This window comes from Entelurus aequoreus, linkage group LG13 (assembly GCF_033978785.1).
Source record: "Entelurus aequoreus isolate RoL-2023_Sb linkage group LG13, RoL_Eaeq_v1.1, whole genome shotgun sequence".
NCBI classification, from domain to species: Eukaryota; Metazoa; Chordata; class Actinopteri; order Syngnathiformes; family Syngnathidae; genus Entelurus; species Entelurus aequoreus.
The window spans coordinates 51172086-51197214 of record NC_084743.1 but is presented as its reverse complement, the minus strand read 5'-3'; positions in this window follow the sequence as shown (position 1 = coordinate 51197214).

Below are 25129 nucleotides of genomic sequence, written 5' to 3'. Positions count from 1 at the left end.
GTTGTTAGAATGGATGAAAAGCGGACGTGACGACAGCTCGTAGAGGACGTTAAAGGCAGTGCCTTTAAGGCACGCCCCCAAGACTGTGGTCCGGGTGAACTACGAGATATAATGACTGATAATGAAGGTTGCCTCAGCTCAAAGCCTGAGCCCCAACATTAATGAACTAGCATCCAAGAAAAGACGCCAGATATCTGGCTTGGGCACATCAGATTAGATCAGTGTGTTGCAAACTGAGCAGTTTAAAGTCCTGAATGTTGGTTTATTCATTGTTATTTTATCATCTAATTTATTAGCCTGTGGAAAAAGTCAATGTCGATATTTACCTCACAAGGCTGCAAATATAAAAGGGGCATTACATTTTTATTTAAATTGTATTTGATATGCCATTGATATTTTTAAATTATTATTATTATTTGAAACTCGATTTTGCATGTCACTATAAAGTTATATAAGCCTTTCTTGTTCAATATTCAATGCAAAACTTGTTTGGGTCCCTATTAAAGGGTTAATTTTTTCAACCTTGGCCCGCGGCTTTGTTCAGTTTTAAATTTTGGACCACTCTGTATTTGAGTTTGACACCCCTGTTATACACACACCATAATAATACTCCTATGTTTAATGCATCAACAATCGTTCAAGTGGTGCGGCTTCATAGCTTACCAAAGTCGTACTAAAATATTTTGATAGATTTTTTAGTGCCGTGTGTAATGTTCTATATTTTCAATGGAACATATAAAATGTTAGTGTTGTTTACTTGGGTCATATTGCCATCATAGTGCAGTCTACATGTATCTCTTATGTTTGACAGCCATCTACTAGACACACTTATCATTACACCATGTACCAAATAAAATTGCATCGATGTTGGTAAGCAAAACCAGAATTATTCCGTACATTAGGCGCACCGGGTTATAAGGCGCACTGTCGAGTTTTGAGAAAAAAAAAGATTTTAAGTGTGCCTTATAGTCTGTAAAATACGGTACTGTAAAACAGTCAATTGATTAAAAAACACATTTTAATTAAAAAACTGGCTGCTCAGTCATCAGAATTTTGCAGTGGCAGTCTTTTTCCATTTACAGTAATGCACTTTTTTTATTGTAAACATATCGGTGTTACTGTTTTTCTATTTACAGTAGCGCACTGTGAAAACAACGGCCGTTGATTTTACGGTAAATAAATGGCAGATCAGTCGCCAGAATTTTTTACCAAAAATAACAGTGCTGCTGTTTTTTTCATTTACATTCATGCACTTTTTTTTAATTGTAAACATATCTGTGTTACTGTTTTTGCATTTACAGTAATGCACTGTAAACAAATTGGCCGTTTTTTTCCCGGTATATAAATGGCAGCTCAGCCGGAAGTATTTTACCAAAAATAACAGTGCTACTGTTTTTTTTCATTTACAGTAATGTACTTTTTTCTCGTAAAAATATCGGTGTTACTGTTTTTCCATTTAAAGTAATGCACTGTAAAAACAGCGGTCATTGATTTTACAGTAAATAAATGGCAGCTCATTCACCAAAATGTTAGCGTAAAAATAACAATGGTACCACTTTTCCATTTACAGTAATACACTGTAAAATCAGCACCTGTAGATTAAAAAACTGGCAGCTCCGTCGCCGTAATTTTACTGTCAAAATAACAGTGGTACAGTTTTTACATTTATAGTAAATGTAAAAACGATGACCATAGATTTTTATGTTAAAAAAAACAAACTATCAGGTCAGACTGCAACATTTTATTATAAAATGACAGTTTTCCATTCACAGTCATGCATTGTAAGAAGAATGACCACAGATTTAGAAAATTACAATACAAATACAATAATGATAAAAATGTTTGTTTAATCCTACTTTGTAATACAGTAAAATGTTCTGTATCACCAAATATCATTGCATTTTTCTAAATGTTGTTTTTTAAATCACAAAAGTGAACCATCAAAAGTGTTCAGATGATTGTGAAATTTCCGGTTCTAGAAAAGTGCCAACGCAAACCAGACTAAACTCCTCTTAAGCACAAATAAAAAAAGCAAGCAAAACAAAAATTGAACACAGAAATTAAGAGTTCAGATGATGGCAACAATGTGACATTTTACACAGGAAAAAGACAACTGTCCCTAAAGTACACTTTTGTTTGTTTTCCTGAAAAGAGCCAATACAGTGGACAAAGAGTTGTACTAACACAGTGGTTCTCAAACTTTTTTTGTCATCCCCCACTTTGGACAAGGGGGAGTTTTCAAGCCCCACCTGCCCCCATCGCCCCAACAGAACGCTAATGCCAAACTTAACATTTTCAAATTTATTGAACATCAAGTTGATGTTATAACATCAAGTTTTATACATTTAAACTCAATAACATAAAATAACATCAAGTTCAATAATAAATAAAATAACTGTGCAGCTATGGTATAACTTGCATCAAGTTCAATATCAAAGAAAATAACTTGCATCAAGTTCAATAATAAATAACACAAAAGTGTTATAACTTGCATCAAGTTTAATAATAAATCAAAAAAAGTGTTATAACTTGCATCAAGTTCAATAATAAATCAAATAAAAGTGTTATAACTTGCATCAAGTTCAATAATAAATCAAATAACTTGCATCAAGTTCAATAATAAATAAAACAAAAGTGTTATAACTTGCATCAAGTTCAATAATAAATCAAAAAAAGTGTTATAACTTGCATCAAGTTCAATAATAAATCAAAAAAAGTGTTATAACTTGCATCAAGTTCAATAATAAATAAAAATAAAAGTGCCACTTTGCAATCTTTGCAAAAAAAAAGGAGGAGCTATATGCATTTGGCAACAGGACAAGTGAACACGAGTTTTACAGTACTCCAGCATTAGTGGCTGCAATGAGCCTGTTTTGCACTGCACAGCTTTTCAAATCGGGGTTGCAGGCTTGACACTGCCACTGTTAATCAATCAATCAATGTTTATTTATATAGCCCTAAATCACAAGTGTCTCAAAGGGCTGTACAAGCCACAACGACATCCTCGGTACAGAGCCCACATACGGGCAAGGAAAAACTCACCCCAGTGGGACGTCGGTGAATGACTATGAGAAACCTTGGAGAGGACCGCATATGTGGGTAACCCCCCCCCTCTAGGGGAGACCGAAAGCAACGGATGTCGAGTGGGTCTGACATAACATTGTGAAAGTTAATACCTCATTGAGTTCGGGGCTGAGCTGCCTTGACGCGAGTGCTTCCCGGTGAATGACACAGTGTGTCCAATGCGCATTTGGCGCAACCCTCTTTATTAGAGCCTGCAGCCCGTTTCTTGACTTTGCCATGGTCTGTGCACCATCAGAGCAAAAGCCCACACAGTTTTCCCATTTAAGGTCGTGTTCTTTGAGGAAACTGTCCATTATCTTGAACAGCTCATCAGCAGTGGCTCTATTTTTTATGTATTTGCAAAACAGCAAATCCTCGCACAGTGACTCGCCATTCACAAAGCTTCCGCTTAGCTCCGCCCCCATTAGTTACTGTTGCTATGTCTGTCAAACTTTCGCTCCTACCTAGAAATGTAAAGCCTACAGGAAAAATAAGTAATTTACATTTATTTATATAGCGGATTTCACAGACAGAATCACAAAGTGATTTACAGTGTGTATAGAAAACGAAAGCATAGTAAAAAAAAAAATCTAAGAATATTAAAATTTTTTTAAAAAAAATAAAAAAAATTAAAGTGAAATTTCCTCCCGTTCCTCGCGCCCCACCTGTCATGTCTCTATTCCCCACCAGTGGGGCGCGCCACACACTTTGAGAAACGCTGTACTAACAGTATGAAGTATTGCCATTTTCATTCATTCATTTTTATGTTTTACACCAATAAGCCAACAAGTAGAGGCACCCTCTTTGTCTCGGATATGAAGAACAGACCTCATGCTATGTAGGCATCTTTAGATATTTGATTTAAAAAGAAAAGAAGCTACATGAGTCTGCGGCCTGGGATATTATATCTGACCGCTGTAAATCAAACACAGGTGGATGAACTCTCTTCTTCCTTCACTGAACTCCCATCCTGACTTTTACCTTTTCTTTCTGTTCCTTGTTCTCAATCTACTGAACACAATTTTCATTGTGTAACGGTTATAACCAAAATACACTTTTTACATTTTACCAGACACAATCCGTAAATTAGCACAAAGTATCGATATCGGATCAGTATCGCCGATACAAACGTGAATTTTACTCGGTTTTGGATGGGAAAGAGAATCCGTGGTATCACACATCACTATCTTGAACGGCTCTTTGACAGGATCAACTCCTCAATATCTGGATTCCTTCAAATAACCATGCATCTCTAATACCAATAAAACCAGTAATAATGGGTGTAATATATATAATTTAGCACCGGAGCGCCCAAACTTTTTCCACCGAGAGCCACAGACTAAATATCAATTGATCAATTGGGGGCCATTTTGGTAGTTTTCACCATTAAAACCAATACCATTTATATATTTGTTTGTCAAAGAAAGAAAATGCAATGGTGGTAGGCATTCCGTGTGAATGCCGAAGAGCCAAAGCCGAACTGAAATGCTAACAGTTAGCACGCTGGTCAAACAGCTTCAAGTAAGTATGAGCAAAATGAGCTAAAAAAGCATGCAAACAGTACTATATTAACATGCTAACAATAGTATGCATACAGTTAGCATTATTGAATTAGCAAAATATATGTACCTGGTAAACAACTTAAAAAAATCTAACAAGCGTGCTAAAATGCTAAAAAAAAAAAAACATGCAAGGAATAACCCATTTGAACATATTTGTAGCAAACATGGAAAGAATCATATGAAAAAGAATAGAATAGAATAGAGTTTTATTTGTCATTATTACAGTGAACAGGTTCAAAGAACAACTGAATTGGAGCAGATCCCCTAAGGTGCATACACAATAATTTAGTAATATAAATACAAACCCCGTTTCCATATGAGTTGGGAAATTGTGTTAGATGTAAATATAAACGGAATACAATGATTTGCAAATCCTTTTCAACCCATATTCAATTGAATGCACTACAAAGACAAGATATTTGATGTTCAAACTCATAAACTTTACTTATTTTTTTTGCAAATAATAATTAACTTAGAATTTCATGGCTGCAACACGTGCCAAAGTAGTCGGGAAAGGGCATGTTCACCACTGTGTTACATGGCCTTTCCTTTTAACAACACTCAGTAAACGTTTGGGAACTGAGGAGACACATTTTTGAAGCTTCTCAGGTGGAATTGTTTCCCATTCTTGCTTGATGTACAGCTTAAGTTGTTAAACAGTTTGGGGGTCTCTGTTGTGGTATTTTAGGCTTATAATGCGCCACACATTTTGAATGGGAGACAGGTCTGGACTACAGGCAGGCCAGTCTAGTACCCGCACTCTTTTACTATGAAGCCACGTGGATGTAACAAATGGTTTGGCATTGTCTTGCTGAAATAAGCAGGGGCGTCCATGGTAACGTTGCTTGGATGGCAACATATGTTCCTCCAAAAGCTGTATGTACCTTTCAGCATTAATGGCGCCTTCACAGATGTGTAAGTTACCCATGTTTTGGGCACTAATACACCCCCATACCATCACAGATGCTGGCTTTTCAACTTTGCACCTATAACAATCCGGATGGTTTTTTTCCTCTTTGGTCCGGAGGACACGACGTCCACAGTTTCTAAAAACAATTTGAAATGTGGGCTCGTCAGACCACAGAACACTTTTCCACTTTGTATCAGTCCATCTTAGATGAGCTCAGGCCCAGCGAAGCCGATGGCGTTTCTGGGTGTTGTTGATAAACGGTTTTCGCCTTGCATAGGAGAGTTTTAACTTGCACTTACAGATGTAGCGACCAACTGTAGTTACTGACAGTGGGTTTCGGAAGTTTTCCTGAGCCCATGTGGTGATATCCTTTACACACCGATGTCGCTTGTTGATGCAGTACAGCCTGAGGGATCGAAGGTCACAGGCTTAGCTGCTTACGAGCAGTGATTTCTCTAGATTCTCTGAACCCTTTGATGATATTACGGACCGTAGATGGTGAAATCCCTAAATTCCTTGCAATAGCTGGTTGAGAAAGGTTTTTCTTAAACTGTTCAACAATTTGCTCACGCATTTGTTGACAAAGTGGTGACCCTCGCCCCATCCTTGTTTGTGAATGACTGAGCATTTCATGGAATCTACTTTTATACCCAACCATGGCACCCACCTGTTCCCAATTTGCCTGTTCACCTGTGGGATGTTCCAAATAAGTGTTTGATGAACATTCCTCAACTTTATCAGTATTTATTGCCATCTTTCCCAACTTCTTTGTCACTTGTTGCTGGCATCAAATTCTAAAGTTAATGATTATTTGCAAAAAAAAAAATGTTTATCAGTTTGAACATCAAATATGTTGTCTTTGTAGCATATTTAACTGAATATGGGTTGAAAATGATTTGCAAATAATTGTATTCCGTTTATATTTACATCTAACACAATTTCCCAACTCATATGCAAACGGGGTTTGCAGTAAAACAAAAAAAGATTTAAAAAAAAGATATGTATCTATATATACTGTATGTATATGTCCACACACATGCATATATCCATACATATGCATATACAGTATATACATATACACATATAACATTATTTCACATTATAGTCTGAAAAAATAAAAAGACATGATACATGAGGACATGACGGACACATTGTGCTCACTCAGGCCTGTTTAATGCTACTATGGCTCTTGGGTAAAAACTGTTTTTTAGTCTATTTGTGCCCTATAGTGTCTCCCCGAGGGTAGCAGTTCTAGGTGGCAGTGCCCGGGGTGGAATGGGTCTTTCAGGATGCTCTGTGCTTTCCTGAGACAGCGGGAGCTGTACAGGTCAGCCAGGGAGGGGAGGGGGTATCCAATGATCTTCTGGGCGGTCTTCACGACCCTCTGGAGCACCTTTCTCTCCGCATATATATATATATATATATATATATATATATATATATATATATATATATATATATATATATATATATATATATATATATATATATATATATATATATATATATATATATACAGTACATATAAAGCATATAAAGAACAAAAAACTGCAATCATTAAAAAGGGCAATAAAAATATTTCCCAAAATACAAAAAGTATCCTATCATTGTATAAATTAATATACGTTGGCGATTGAAACACTTGTGTACAAAATGATATCCGACCTTGATGACATAGGGCCTGATCTACTAAAGGTTTGATAGCTCCACTGAGCTTGTTCGCAGAGGATTGTGTCTCTTAAGTGAGCAAAATATGTATGCAGAATATATGCTGAGTTTTAGAATGCCCACAATACTCAGAGGAGGATATGCAAATATTATCATTTAGCACACGCAACGCTATTTATCAAGACTGAAACTGTTTTACGGCCCCTGTTCTGCGTCTATATTTACCACGTCTGGAATGTTAGTGCGAACTGGCACAGTTACGCACAAACGGTGGGTAAAAAAGGAGGCGATCACTCTTTAAAGACAGACGATTGAGAAAAACAATATTTCTTCTGCGTGAGTGTCAACCACACACACTCTGTGCTCTCAACTCCGTATGCCAGATATTTGATTTTTTTTTTAAAGTAACGTATTCACTACTTTCCTGAGTAATTAATTACATTCATGAGATTGAGAGTATGAGATGATGACAGAGTAATCACAATTACCGTATTTTTCGGACTATAAGTCACAGTTTTTTTCATAGTTTGGCCGGGGGTGCGACTTATACTCAGGAGCGACTTATGTGTGAAATTATTAACACATTACCGTAAAATATCAAATAATATTATTTGGTTCATTCACGTAAGAGACTAGAAGTATACGATTTCATGGGATTTAGCGATTAGGAGTGACAGATTGTTTGGTAAACGTATAGCATGTTCTATATGTTATAGTTATTTAAATGATTCTTACCATAATATGTTACGTTAACATACCAGGCACGTTCTCAGTTGGTTATTTATGCGTCATATAATGTACACTTATTCAGCCTGTTGTTCACTATTCTTTATTTACTTTAAATTGCCTTTCAAAGGTCTATTCTTGGTGTTGGGTTTTATCAAATTAATTTCCCCAAAAAATGCGACTTATACTCCAGTGCGACTTATATATGTTTTTTTCCTTCTTTATTATGCATTTTCGGCCGGTGTGACTTATACTCCAGAGCGACTTATACTCCGAAAAATAAGGTACTTTTTCGGGAAAGTAAACAGTAGCTATAATTCATTACTTTTTAAAAGGAATTTTTCAGAACACTGGCGTCAACATATTTGTACTGTCAGAAATAAAAAAATTAAACATTTTGTCTAATCAGCAATTACGTTTTCTAATTTTATAACTGATGGGTGAATTAAGGGGCTGATTAAAACAACTAAAAAACTAAACATGTATTTCTTTTGGTGTCTTTTGGCATTTTTTTTATAGAGTTAATTTTGTCATATGGGAGATACAGTATTTTCCGAACTATAAGCCGCTATTTTTTCCCCAAGCTTTGAACCCTGCGGCTTATTCAACGTTGAGGCTAATATATGGTTGTATTCAACAAATAGTTTTCATAGAACACCGACAGAGACACTGAAAAGGTGTGTTATTGTTTGTGCTATGGCACCATCTTTTTGACGAATCTGCTCACTCGAGGTGCTGCGTGTTGTAAATGCACTTCCTCTTTCGTGCCTTGAACCGGAAGTATAACCGTCCATAGAGCTTATACTACTTCATTCTTCACTCCAAGCAACTTTTGTAAGTTTTACAATATAACTAAAACAGTTCATACTTACTAAACTGTTCCTTGTGTGATGTCTCTCAGAGTGTTTTCATGCATATTCATACGTACTATTGTAATATAATCAAGTTAGCGTTGTTAGCATTAGTGAATATGCTAACACAGTAAGCATTATTAACTTACAACGACTTTCTTTTTGTATTGTTCCAGTTTCGCAATGTCCTTAGTAAACTCACAAAGACATCACAGAGGAGTTATTGAGTCTGTTTAGCTGATTGGAGAGCTAGCTAGTGGGTCCATGACGATGACTTCTGTTTTGTTTGATCAGCCGTTTTACTACCGTGTGACAGGCACCGTTTGGAAACAATTAAAGTACTTAAATAAACATTTACAAAATCTTACGTACCGGTATATATCTGCGGCTAATTAATGAAAACATATTTTTTTCTTCAAAAATTTGGTGGGTGCGGCTTAAACACTCTGTAGCCCGGAAAATACTGTATGTTATTATTTAAAATTAATAATTGCAATATGCATTTTCCTGCGCCTGGATCACTCTAGATGCACCATCACAACACCACAGCGCCTCCCAGAGCGCACCTTCAGCGTGCTTTTAGATTGGTTCTTATTACTTCAAGAAAGCCTAGAAAAGGTAGTACAAATTATATTGAAAATTATAATGAAACGCTACAAGTTGGACCATATGATTCCGTAAATCTTAATGGGAATGATTGTCTCCATGGTGACAGCCGGTATACACCCAAAACAGTCATTTAAATAAGGCGGTCTGCACCACGTTTGCACCAATGATTGAGATTATGCAGACAAGTTTAAACTTTCCACAAACGGGCATGAATCCCCATCTTTCGCAAATACTGCCTGCTCATCAGTGATGTCTATTCCTTATCACCCTGTAGCCCTTGCTCCCATTTCTGTTATGTAGACGACAGTGGAACTCTTTTAAAAAAAGCACAAATGAGTTGTTTTTGCCTCCGACTTGAGGCTAAACATTCCCCAGTGAAGGCCATCAGCTCAGTCAATGTGTCCTGCCATGCGGGCAGCACCAATGGTGTGACTGAGAGTGGCGCAGACGTCCTATATTAAACCCACTATTCTCCAAATGTTTCTCAAGGATAAAACAAGTGGTGTGCTGCGCTCCAGTCTGCTTTTCACAATGGACCAATTAGTACTTCAGTATATAAAGAAGACATTTTTATTTATTTATGTGAAAATATTTTTAAACCTTTTTAATCAAACTTGAATCAAATACATGTTTTGTACTAAAACATTCATTCATGCGGAATAAATTGTTCAAAATGTATATTTGTAAAATAATTGAAACTTAATTACACTGTTAAAAGTGGTTTTGGCTTTTCGTCAGAATGACTATTGTTGTCAAGTTGACAGAGCTAAGTAAGAAGAGTTATGACAACTTCAACTCGAAAAAAGCGCGGCGACTAGTTAAAAAATAATAAGTTCAGTTAACTGTAGAAAGTTTGTCAAGTTGGGCCTTTCAACCAACTCGCATGCGCCAGCAATGTGACATCACGCTGGTGTTGTCCCGATACCAATATTTTGGTACCAGTACCAAAATTATTTCAATACTTTTCGATACTTTTCTAAATAAAGGGAACCAAAAAAAATTGCATTATTGTCTTTATTTTAACAAAAAATCTTAGGGTACATTAAACATAGGTTTCTTATTGCAAGTTTGTCCTTAAATAAAATAGTGAACATACAAGACAACTTGTCTTTCAGTAGTAAATAAGCAAACAAAGGCTTCTAATTCAGCTGCTGACATATGCAGTAACATATTGAGTCATTTTCCAATCTATTATTTTGTCAAAATGATTAAGGACAAATGGTGGAAAATGAATTATTAATCTACTTGTTCATTTACTGTTAATATCTGCTTACTTTCTCTTTTAAAATGTTCTGTCTACACTTCTGTTAAAATGTAATAATCACTTATTCTTCTGTTGTTTGATACTTTACATTAGTTTTAGATGATACCAAAAATTTGGGTATCAATCCGATACCAAGTCGTTACAGGATCATACATTGGTCATATTCAAAGTCCTTATGTGTTCAGGGACATATTTCCTGAGTTTATAAACATCATATAAATGTTAAAAAAACGAAAGAAGATGTTGTGATACCAAAAAATATCGACATAATCATAGTAGTATTGACTAAATACGCTCCTGTACTTGGTATCATTACAGTGGATGTTAGGTGTAGATCCACCAATGGCTTTTGTTTACATTTTGATGCCGGTGAGCTATGGTGTGTAGTGAAGCATGTTTAGCTTTTCCTCGTCCTGCAGGGATGATACTTGTAAGAAACTTACTTTATTTGTCGCCACGGAGGCGAGGATTAGTGATTTAGAAGTAGCTAAAACACTGCCAACTGCGGCTGGACTTTAGCCGCTAGCTTGCTAGCCGTGTCTTAAAGCACCTCTTCCTGAGGGTGTTTCAGTGTTTTATAACTTCACCTTTATCTTTACTTTTTGGGCCAAAATACGTCCGTTCTCCCTTTTCTGTCTACACACTGTGTCTATTTGTAAGTACTCTGTGATTGTGCGCTGCCGAACATGCTCGTCTGCTCGTAAACCAGCAATGACACGATATGACGACGACTGGGGCTCAGGGGGTTGGGGGACCGTTATCTTTCAGAGGCGGTATAGTACCGAATATGATTCATTACTATCGCGGTACTATACTAATACCGGTATACTGTACAACCCTACATCACAAAGAAGGTGAATGTGAAGTGTGACAGTGCTGGGAGAAGAAGTGGATGGTATTCATTGAATTGAAGAACTAAATAATTTTAAAAATGACAGACTTGGCGAAGTGGTTGAGGCGTCACACTGCTCGTCTGCACCATACTGAAGCAGAAGAAGTAGATCATGCCAGCCAAGGATGTTGAAATAATATCTAAATGGCGCACATTTATCCATGAAAATATGGAAAAGCTGCTGACGCTGTGTTTGACGGAAAAGCCGCTGGAAGGAGAAACTGTAGAAGTCCACTCTCCAAGGTAAATGCCGTGCATTATTATCATAATACTTCATAAAACTAAAGTAGTTGTTAGTAGAACATTGAATTGTATTGTTTTTATACAATATTTCTTATCCAAACGTTAGTTTTTCCTTGTTTAAATATTACAATTGTGTTATTTTGGGAGACAAGCACCAAGTTCAATTGATTTTAATGCATTTCAGTGCCAGACAAATACGAATACAAGTGTTTTTTTTTTATTTAAGAGATCCTTCACAGAACCATTTAAGCTGTCAGTTGAGGTACCATTGTATATTCTTATCAGTGATGGAGCAGGAAAGGGCTAGTGAATATGTTTGCACTAAAATTTTATATTTTTATGCTGCTTATTCACACAGAGCCTCACAGACAGCGTGTGATCTGCATGTAAGGATGGCCGCGTTGAGCATATAAATCTTGTTTGGTTGCAAAGATCAGTATCATTATTTTGTTATGTTTTGTATTACATAACACACAAACAGTTCCAACATATGCAGGTGTCTATGCAGCATATCAGAGCACAGGGGTAGTTGCGTCGTGCTGCGTGCAGAGGGGGCTGGGTGTTTAAGTTAAGCTTTAAGTTAAGTTAAGCTTTAAAGGCTTAAGTTTTAAGTCTGTTCTCCACAGGAGTGCGGCTTGGTAATCCTAAAGACTAAGCAATAAGCAAAAACTCCCTATAATATGGTCCACATGGTCTTTATTTCGTTTTTTTTGGTACGTGCATGCCAAAAAATAAATAAAAGAAGATTAGTGAGCGAAAATGGATATTGTTTATTGTCTGCAGCATTTCCTGTCTTATCTGTGCCATTGGCATAATGTGATGCATTGTTATGACTGATCTAACTAACACCAATATTATGACACTCTGAAGTGTTAAAGTTTTTTTTTTTTAGAAGTATTGGGAGAGTAAATCTATTCATACCATTGGAGGCTTTACACAATAAAAAAAATGTTACATAATGTAAATGTATCAGGCTGCGAGTGTATCCCTTATGACACACTCCTGGAGCGACTGTTAAGCAGAGTGTTATGAAAACATTACGACTACTTGATGGATGGAGAGGAGTTTGCTCAAACAAACACACGCGGTGTCAGCAGTCCTTCACTTCAGCAGCCGGGTCATTTAAGAGCACTTTTCTATATGAACAAGGACAGCAGGAGGTTGTTCAGCACTTGAAAAAAAGGAGTGGGAGTGCAGAAGAATTCAGACAGACGAGAAAAACATTTGTTATCGAAGGACACAAATAGATAGTAATGCAGAACAACAATGGCACAATACAGAAAAACAGTCAAAGAAAATGAGCTATAGGGAAAAAACCCAAAACGTGTTAACACTGAACTGACCATTATTTTGGGGTGCGTTTGCGAACTTCACACCTGCAACCAGGGATACTTTTATAGGCACCGACCAAATTACGTTGGTACTACCAGGTATAGAATCACCCACAAAAACGGTGCCATTTTTCAATACCTTGGTTGCACGTGACGTCACGTCCGGTTGCAGACTTAAAATAATCACTGAAGCAACACTCAGCACTGACTGCCTTTTGTCAGGTTTGTCACTGACAGTTTAGTTATGTTTTGAGTTTTTCCTCTGTTTGTATTTATTTCCTGTCGGCGCTCTTATTTTGGTTATTTTCTACTTGTCTCCCTGAGTACTCTGTCCCCTCAGCTGTGGCTGAGTGGCCCCTGGCCACACCTGGTGTCAATCAGCCAGCTACTATTTAGACCTGCTTTACCCTCCAGTCAGTGCTGCAGTATTGTCAGTGTCGCTAATGATTGTCATTTATACTTGTCGTTGTAGCTCTGTCTACTTCTGTTCACTCTGCTCGTGTCATAGTTCATCCTGCTCGTTTCTTGCCACGTGAGTTTTGTTTATTCGTGTCACAGTAAGTGTTTTTGTTTCTTGTCCATAGTTTAGCCTTTGTGCTAGTTTCTGTTCATAGCCAAGTTTGTTCTCCGCCTTGTGCGTGCCTTTTGTTTGTTTCTTGTTATAAAGTTAAATTAAATCATGTTTTCCTGCTCAATGCCTGCCGCCATCTCTGCATCTTGGGGTTCGTCACCAACACACTCTGACACCTTTAGGTAATGTTGCAATTTTCTATGCCAACTAAGCAAGTATGCTTCATACACTGAACAAAAATATAAACGCAACAGTTTTGTTTTTGCTACCATATTTCATGAGTTGAACTCTAAGATCTAGAACGTTTACTGTATACACAACAGACCTATTTCTCTGAAATATTGTTCACAAATCTGTCTAAATCTGTGTTAGTGAGCATTCCTTCTTTGCCATGATATTCCATCCAATTTCACAGTTGTGGCATATCAAGATTAAACAATAATTAAACAGCATTATTATTGCACAGGTGTGCCTTAGGCTGCCCACAACAAAAGGCCACTCTGAAATGTGCAGTTTTATCACACAGCACAATGCCACAGATGTCACACGTTTTGAGGGAGCATTCAGTTGGCATGCTGACTGAAACAATGTCCACCAGAGTTGTTGCTCATGAATTGAATGTTCATTTCTCTACTATAATCCGTCTCCAAAGGCGTTTCAGAGAATTTGGCAGTAAATCCAACCGGCCTCACAACCGCAAACCACGTGTAACCACACCAGCCCAGGACCTCCACATCCAGCAGATGCACCTCCATGATCATCTGAGACCAGCCTCCTGGACAGCTGCTGCAACAATTGGTTTGCATATTCAAATAATTTCTGCACCAACTGTGAGAAAGCGTCTCAGGGAAGCTCATCTGCATGCTCGTCGTCTTCATCTAGGTCTCCACCTGACTGCAGTTTGTCGTCGTAACCGACTTGAGTGGGCAAATACTCACATTCCAAGGCATCTGGCATGTTGGAGAGGTGTTCTCTTCACAGATGAATCCTGGTTTTCACTGTTCAGGGCAGATGGCAGACATCGTGTGTGGCGTCCTGTGGAAGAGCGATTTGCTGATGTCAACGTTGTGGGCTTATGGTATGGGCAGGCGTATGTTACGGACAAGGAACGCAAGTACATTTTATTGATGGCATTTTGAATGCACAGAGATACCGTGACGAGATCCTGAGGCCCATTGTTGTGCCATTCACCCGAGACCATCACTTCATGTTGCAGGATGACAATGCACGGCCCCATGTTGCAAGGATCTGTACACCATTTCTGGAAGCTGAAAACATCCCAGTTCTTGCAAGGCCAACATACTCACCGGACATGTCACCCATTGAGCAAGTTGGGAATGCTGTGGATTGGCGTATACGACAGCTATTCCATCCATCCATCCATCCATCCATTTTCTACCGCTTGTCCCTCTCGGGATCGCGGAGGGTGCTGGAGCCTATCTCAGCTGCATGTTCCAGTTCCTGACAATATCCAGCAACTTTGCACAGCCTCCAATCGTCTTCAATAAGAGGAGTGGACCAACATTCCACAGTCCACAATCAACAACCTGATCGACTCTATGCAAAGGAGATTAGTTGCACTGTGTGAGGCAAATGGTGGTCACACCAGATACTGACTGATTTTCTGACTCCCTTACAAGCAAGCAAAACTGCACATTTCAAAGTGGCCTTTTTTCATGGGCAGCGTAAGGCACACCTGTGCAAAAATCATGCTGTTTAATCAGCATCTTGATATGCCACACCTGTGAGGTGGGATCGATTATCTTGGCAAAGAAGAAATGCTCACTAACACAGATTTAGACAGATTTGTAAACACTATTTGAGAGGAGTAGGTATTTTGTGTATGTAGTAAACGTTTTAGATCTTTGCGTTCAACTGGTGAAAAATGGTAGCTAAAACAAAAGTGTTGCGTTTATATTTTTGTTCAGTATAAAAAACGCTCAAATGTACATTAAGGCCCCTCTTTTCCAAGCTAATTTACATTGACTGTGTTATACACATGCTACTGATTATACACGGTGATTTCAACACCACCAAATTTAGGGATGAAAACTACAATTAGATGCATGTTACAATCAAACTGGTGTAATAAATACAATGCTTACAGTATAAACGATTAGCGCGTGATTGACTAAAGGATTGCGTGTATTAAAGCACGTGCAAACTTCATTGCGCACTTAAAGTTGATCTACTAAAGTTGTGCGCAGAGGATTGCGTCTCTTAAGTGAGCAAAAAAAGGAGCGCAATCAACCACACTCTTTTTCATCGTTTTTTTGGTCAGTCATCGACATTATTGACAATGGAATTTGTCCCAGCAGCACTTACTGTTTAACCAATCAAATGTCTCCCTGCGTTACCGGGGGCGATTTTTCCCCAATATTTTGAAAATGCCATAGCGAAATCATGTACTTTAGGCCGCAAGAATAAAAAAATAAACAAATAAAAGCATGCAATAATCACAAAAAGAGCCTGCAAAACCCTGGAGGTACTTATTGTTATGCAGGTTCCCCCTTCATTTGATTATCATTATTTATCATTATTTGTGTATAATTTATTTTAAAAAGGGTTTCTATTCCAAAAAAAAAAACCTTGTAAAAGCTTGTTTCAAATATTATCGTGTTAATAATTGCATTTGCATTGATTACATTTTTTTGGGTAAAAATTCAAATACCTTAATGAAGAAAAATGAAATGCCTTATTGACTGTCGCGGGCCATATTAAATTATGTTGCGGGCCAGATGTGGTCCCCGGACCTTTATTTTGACACCTGTATCTTAGCGTGTCTGTCTTAATGAATATGCAGAAAATATGCTGGTCATCAGAACGCCCACAATACTGGGCGTTGAAAATGCAAACGGAATTATTTAGCACACAGCGTGTGATCTATCGAGCCTGAAACTGTTCTGCGGCCACTGTTTTGCGTCTTGATTTAGTACGACGTTCATACTGGCAGTTGTGTAGAAATAGCTGTGAGAAAAGGAGGCGATCACGCTGCAGCTCCATCCTACGTATGCTTGGCAACATACATGGACTGTCAGACATAAAACAAATGTAAACATACAGTATCTATGTGTCCAACATTTTTTATTTGTGACAGTCCAAATATGCTGACACACACATAGATGGAGGATTCTGTGCTCATCGTCTGTCTTTGCAGCACAAGCACCTCCCTTTTCTAAGCCGTGTGCTAACTGTGTCAATTTGTGCGTACTTTTTAGACGATGCAAGATGCAAAATAGAACAGTTTCAGTCTTGATAAATCCCACTGCGCATGCTGAATGATTATATTTGCATTCTCTCCTCCCAGTATTGTGGGTGTTCTGATGCATATATTCAGCATATACATAAAGACAGACATGCTAAATGGATTGCACTCCTCATTCTGCTCACTTAAGAGACGCAATCCTCCGCACACAAGTTTAATAGATCAGCTTTGCCTGTATTTGATATCAAGTTTGCACATGTTTTAATACACACAAACCTCAAAGAGTGTGCTTAATTTACACTTACACTTCGTTACACTTTTTTATTGTATATTTGTCAGTGGACCAAATAAAGCTCTTTGTGTGGTGTTCGGGTCTGTGGGACCCGTTTTCATTTTTTATAAAAAGAACAATGATACAATTAATACATTTTTCAAACTGAGACTCACTGACTTTGGCTCATTTTCTGTGAAGAACATATATCAGAATACATATTTAATGACCACACACCATACACCCCCCCTACATATTTTCTTTTACATATAAGATGTCCGGTCATTAAAATATGTAATATTAAAAATATTTAATGACCACACACACACACACACAGACACACACACACACACACAAACACACACACACACACACACACACACACACACACACACACACACACACACACACACACACACACACACACACACACACACACACACACACACACACACACACACACACACACACACACACACACACACACACACACACACACACACACACACACACACACAGCAGGCCTAGACAGGAGGAGGACAGAGTGTAGGTACAAAGAACATCAGAGGGTCAAATGTGCGAGAAAATGAGCGCAGACAGTGTTGACAAACAATGTTGCAACCTTGTGTGGGAACCGCAGGTGCAGAAACACAAAAGAAGAATCCCTGTGGGATGCAGAAACTGGCAGAGAAATTTTTCATGCAACGTTCATATTGTTGTTACTCAGCCAGCGTTTGTGGGTCTGATGGACCCGTTGCATTTTGTGGCTTTTAATGCCTCACATTTAAACACTTTTATGTGTTATATTCGGATAAGGTAAACATCTGTTCAGTATTTTAACATAAAAGTGTTTGATTGTGAGGCATTATAAGCCACAAAATGCAACGGGTCCATCAGACCCACAAACGCTGGCTGAGTAACAACAATATGAACATTACACAAGGGTTAAGCATATGCATAAAGCTGTGTACATTGTGTGACAAAACTCATGTGTCCAAAAAAACCTTGACGTCTTTTGGGTTACTTATGATCTTAGGACTTTTTTTCCCCAAAACAAACACATACATGCTAAAGAAATCTGTCCAAAAATTACGTGGGTGCGTCTTCCATTTAGGTGTGCTCTATAGTCCAGAAATTACAGTGCTGTATTTACTCTTCTAAGCTTATATTTCACCCTTATTTTTTTGTTAACTATTGCTTTTTTTTTTGCTCGCATTTGGAGACATCATATCCACTGTTTTGACGCAGCCAGTGCTAATATTTGCCTCAATCAGGACTATAGTCAGCTTCAGTTTCTCACCTAGGCCTTCAGTGATGTCCTACTTAGTCCGACTTCACCTCTCAAAATACCATAATTTATGTCACCACATGGACACGGCTGGAGATACTATACAGAAACACACTTGCACGTTACTGTGCATTGAATTCCCTCAACAGTGTACGAACGGGTCTATTTTTTGGCGCATTTAACATCCAATAGACCCGCTTTAGCAATTAAAACATCTTACGTGGTACTGTCAACATTAAAAGAATTGTATACAAACAAATGAAACATGAAAAAATAAAGAAATAACATATTTGAACTCACAATTTGTAGCACTCATCCATTCCCATTTCACCTCCGGTGTTGTGCCAAAATGTGATTGCCTGCCAAAAATGTATTTCCTTCGTGGGAGCGTGCACGGCTCCCTAAACCTGCATTGTTTGGGTTCGTCTGTCCATAGCAGATTACTAGGTGTAAGACCAACACTTTATCTTTGTGGTTATTGTACTGGTGAGTTTTCTGTGGTTTTCTATGGCTCGTATGGTTCTTCCTGTTTTCGCAACTTGTGATTGGATACTCACTTGGGACTCCCAGGTGAGTATCCAATCACAGCGTAAGGCGAACTAGAAGGCCTTAGAGGCCTAATGAAATGAGATGTTCTTATTTAAACGGGGATTGCAGATCCATTCTATGTGTCATACTTAAAAATTTCGCGATATTGCCATATTTTTGCTGAAAGGATTTAGTAGAGAACATCGACGATAAAGTTCGCAACTTTTGGTCGCTGATAAGAAAGCCTTGCCTGTCCCGGAAGTAGCGTGACATCACAGGTTGTGGAGCTCCTCACATCTGCACATTGTTTACAATCATGGCCACAAGCAGCGAGAGCGATTCAGACCGAGAAAGCGATGATTTCCCCATTAATTTGAGCGAGGATGAAAGATTCGTTGATGAGGAAAGTGAGAGTGAAGGACTAGAGAGCAGTGGAAGCGATTCAGATAGGGAAGATGCTGTGAGAGGCGGGTGGGACCTGATATTCATCTGAGAATGACTAAAACAGTAAATAAACACCAGACATATATATACTCTATTAGCCACAACAAAACCAGGCTTTTATTTAATATGCCACAAATTAATCGCGCATAACAAACACCTCCCCCCTCCCGTCCATATAACCCGCCAATACAACTCAAACACCCGCACAACACACTCAATCCCACAACCCAAAGTACCGTTCACCTCCGCAAAGTTCATACAGCACATATATTTCCCCAAAGTTACGTACGTGACATGTACATAGCGGCACGCACGTACGGGCAAGCGATCAAATGTTTGGAAGCCGCAGCTGCGTACTCACGGTAGCGTGTATCCAACTCAAAGTCCTCCTGGTAAGAGTCTCTGTTGTCCCATCTCCACAAGCATGCGTATCCAACTCGAAGTCCTCCTGGTAAGAGTCTCTGTTGTCCCAGTTCTCCACAGGCCAATGGTAAAGCTTGACTGTCATCGTTCGGGAATGTAAACAATGAAACACCGGCTACGATGTTGCCGCTACGTGTTTGTGTTGCTGCAGCCCACCACTAAAACACCGCTTCCCACCTACAGCTTTCTTCTTTGCTATCTCCATTTTTCATTAAACAAATTTCAAAAGATTCACCAACACAGATGTCCAGAATACTGTGGAATTTTGCGATGAAAACAGACGACTTAATAGCTGGCCACAATGGTGTCCCAAAGTGTCCGCTACAATCCGTGACGTCACGCGCCAACGTCATCATACCGAGACGTTTTCAGCAGGATATTTCGCGGGAAATTTAAAATTGCACTTTACTAATCTAACCCGGCCGTATTGGCATGTGTTGCAATGTTAAGATTTCATCATTGATATATAAACTATCAGACTGCGTGGTCGGTAGTAGTGGATTTCAGTAGGCCTTTAATGGCAACAACTTGTGATCTGATTGGCTATCGCAATTGTCTATTAACTGTATGTGTCCGTTCACTTACAGTGCACGGACGCCTGCATTGTTGATTCTGAAGGCTTCGGGCAGATTTCGTACAACATGGCAACATAAGCTAACTGAATTCTGATTGGATACAAAGTCTAACCTAAAACCAACAGCACTGGAAGGAGCATAATATGACATGAAGAGAGTATGAATACCTTTAGATATTTAGGGAAAGTAAATAAAAAATTACTTTTATCTTTAATTATGATCATGATTTCTGGTTATGTTAGACCAGCAGAGAAGGCCTTGCTGGCCCAGACGACACACCACTGGTCAGCTTGCAGGCGGGCCGAGACCCATCTATCAGCTGGTTTCAGTCTGGTCCTGTTTGGTCCAGTCAGTGTTGCCAGATGACAAACTATCCAACCAGAAGCCTATTATGAAACATTTCTACACAAAATTATGTTGCTAGAAGAAAGGATGACATGATATTCAAATTTCATATCACGGTTATTTTGACAAAAATGCTCACTGCTCATCTTTAGATAAGGATAATAGGTCTCCTATTTCTTCAAATATTTACATTTATTAAAAAATTGTACCTGGTAATGTCTTCATGTTCGTCAATCTCCCTGAACCTGTCAATTTGAGTGAATCCCTGCTTTTATTTAGAAGGCTGTAGGATGTGTGTAATGCCCATGTTTACTAAGTGTTACCCAGGCTGAGGCTGAATTTAAAGATTAAAGATTAAAGTACCAATGATTGTCACACACACACTAGATGTGGTGAAATTTGTCCTCTGCATTTGACCCATCCCCTTGGGGAGCAGTGGGGAGCAGTGGGCAGCAGCGGCGCCGCGCCCGGGAATCATTTTGGTGATTTAACCCCCAACTCCAACCCTTTGTTGCTGAGTGCCAAGCAGGGAGGTTATGGGTCCCATTTTTATAGTCTTTGGTATGACTCGGCTGGGATTTGAACTCCAACGACAGGTATTTCCTTGACTCTAGTCTATAATAAGATATCCCCAGAAAAAAAGGATAAAGGTCCATTTGTATCTTTTTTTAGGGCTGTCAACGGTAAAATAAATTACAGCGTTATCAAATCCGCGTTAAGGCTTAACCGGGAAAACGCATGCATTGTTACACAGTCTGTGATCACGATGAAAGGCGGCCAATTTTAAAACAGAACTTTAGATAAAACTGAGGTCCGTTGTTGGTATTGCAGCGGCAAATATTCTCATCATCGGCGCACATCAAGTTTAAAATACCATCTTAATGTGAAACACGTACTCGAGGATGGCGCCAATAGCATGAATGCTAACTACATCGAGAACAAGCAGAAGAGAACGCTACGTTGACGGTTTACCTGTATCAACGTTGTCAACAAAAGTACAACAGTTAAGTTAAACATGTGCTTTTGCTAAACGGACAGCCACATTTAATTTAAATGCTGCACTATGTTAAGTTGTTTATGAGTGCGCTTACTACATTATCGATTAGTAACTGTATCTGATTTGCAATATGATATGATAGATACTTTAAAAACTTTGTAAATCCTACTATACTTACTGTCACCAAGTTTTGAGCAAATCAATGACTTGCAGTTCAGTAAAACATTTAAAAAACGTTCCTGTATGACATTCTGACTACCAAATTCCATTTATATCCAAATATTGGGTTATTTTCTTTAGTAAATTTTATCTATGCAAGCAAGTAATAACCCGTGATTAATCATGATTAATCACTGTTTGAGAGTGTGAATAATCTGATTAAAAAATGTGTCACTTGACAGTCCTAATTTTATTTGAATCAAAATCCAAATGTTTTAACTAGTGCTGTCAAATGATTGAATGTTTCAGTCGGATCAATCATATTTATGAATTTTGATTAATGACAATTATCAACAGGTTATCACTTGCTTCCATAATTTCAAAACTGACAACACTTGCACTTTACTAAAGAAATACACTATATTAAAAAAAAAAAACGAATGCTGTGAAACGATACAATTTTTTAAAATCAGATTAATCACGCTTTTGAATTTGGATTAATCATAATTAATCGCAGGTTATTACTCGCTTGCATAATTTAAAAACTGCCAACTTTTGCACTTTACAAAAGAAATACAGTATATAAAAAAAACAAACAATGCTGTCAAATTATACCATATTATTTAATCAGATTAATCACGCTTTTGAATTTGGAATAATGACAATTAATCACAGGTTATCGCTCGCTGACAACTTTCGGACTTCTCAAAAGAAATACAGTATATTAAAAAAATAGCTCATGGGATCAAATCATTCCATATTTTTTTTAATCAGATTAATCACATATTTGAATTTGGATTAATCACAATAAAACACAAGTTGTTACTCGCTTGCATCATTTCAAAACTGACAACTTTTGCAGTTCACAAAAGAAATACAGTATATTAAAAAAAACCTAATGCTGTCAAATGATGGCATTTTTTTTTTCATATTTTTTTTCCAGATTAATCAGACTTTTGAATTTGGATTAATTACAATTATTCACAGGTTATCGCTCGCTTACATAATTTAATAACCGAAAACTTGTGCACTTTACAAACAAATTAAATAAAAACACAAATTCTGCCAAATTATTCAATTTTTCCATCCTTCCAGGTTCAAGTTCAAGTGACTTCATTTGTACCCGAAGGTAGATTTGGATCAATCCATCCATTTTCTACTGTTTGTCCCTCTCGGGGTCGCGGGGGTGCTGGAGCCTATCCGAGCTGCATGCGGTGTGGAAGGCATGGGTACACCCTGGACAAGTCGCCACCTCATCACAGGGCCAACACAGATAGACAAGACAACATTCAACCAGATTAATTCAATTTTTATTTTTGTATTAATCACGATTAATCACAAATTATTGGATGCTTGCATAATTTAAAAACTGAGAACTTTTGCACTTTACAAATTACAGACGAATAAAAAACTAATGCTGTCCAATGATTCCATTGTCTAAAATCAGATTGATCACATTTTCAAATTTGTGTAACACTTGCATTTTTTTTAGATACAACTATTTGGACACAAATACAATTACAGAATGTCATAAAGGAAGTTAAAAAACCCAAAAAACGTTTAAATTAAATGCATTTGTTTTTTTGCTGAAAACGTACTAACATTTTAGCTAAATTACCGTTGGAGTTTTATTTTGAAGTGAAATTGCCACTCATCACTCACTCATCTTTGCACTGACATATGCATTAACCTGGGGCCGTACTTATCAAGCTTCTTAGAATTACTCCTAAGAAGTCTGCTAAGAGTTGACTTAAGAGTAAATAAATTCTTTGCTGAAAGCTGCACTTAAAAGTTAGTTATCAAGCGTCTTACTCACACTTTCAGCGAAGTGTAGGACTGAATCTTAAGTGTCACACTCAGAGCTGAATTACGACATTGCTATGTGCCGTAAACGGAATTTTAGGTGACGTCATTTCTGTGTCCATAGAAATGACCAATCACGGAAGGGAATCCGTTGTCTAAGAATAAAGAAATATCTTGTAAATATTTAAGTGGACAATGGGAGTGTATATTTTGACAATAAACTACAAAATAATACAAAACAAACTAGTCCCCGCCGGCACTCACGCTACCGCTCCCTCTCTTCTATCGCCCACACACTCACTGACGTCACTCACCTCACGGCCACACACATACGCTACTGTCATAACATTTTCTTTCCAATTCATTAATTAGGCAACTAATTTGAAACTGGTGTGGGTGGCTCTATATATACTAGCCCACTGCAGCCACATGCAGAAATCAACATGGAATCGAAAAGTATTAAATCTGTGACAAAAATAATACCCGCTCTGTCTAAACGATACCGTTTGATCAGCTGCTCGTCATAAAAAAAAACAAAACATTGTTCCGTTCCCTGAACGTTCGCGCACGTCTCTCTCTTGCCTCAGTGCCATCCCCTGCTGGCAACTCCTAACCACTTAAGACACCTCTGAAGGTCTCTTAAATATCGTGGAGAGTAGGAGTGATTCTTAGACTTAAGAACGTTGATAAAAAGCTTTTATTCTTAAGTTTGAGAGTAGGACTAAATTTCGCAAATTCTCAGGACTTAAGTGTAAAATGGCACTCTAAGAAGCTTGATAAGTACGGCCCCTGATCTCTGACTGTATAACAACACACACCTTTCAGGTAACCTTCCACGGTTAAAGTAAAGAAGCATCCGCGCTCATGATAAATTGCTTGATTAGTCTGCGTATATACAGGATTAATCCGATAATGTTTTGTGATTAATCACATTAATTAACTCGTCATTTTTGCCTGACCTAGATTTAATTTTTATCATATTTTTAAATAAGTATTCCAGTCATAATTATGTTACATTGAGTGTCGCTAAAGGTGAAGAGACTTCAAGTGCATGTAAAATAAATGGCGTATCACTGGACTGCCACATCCTGACCTTAAACGCTATCAGTCCCGCTGGAAGTGTTGACACTCACTATGTTCCTGATAACTGGTACAAGCAATCCCACAATGCCCATCTCATGACCCCCAGTCGTCCTCACCGTTTCTTCCTCGTTGCCGCCGAGGCCACAGACCTCCTGGGAAACTATCCCATCTCTACCCAGCGCCCTATCAGATTGTTGACACAAACAGATATTGTGGTAATGAAAATATTTTGCTTGCCCTAACGCTGACATTGGCCGACATGCTACTACATCCCCCCCCCCCCCCCCCCCCCAGCTCCTGTGTGTGGGAGGGTGTAAA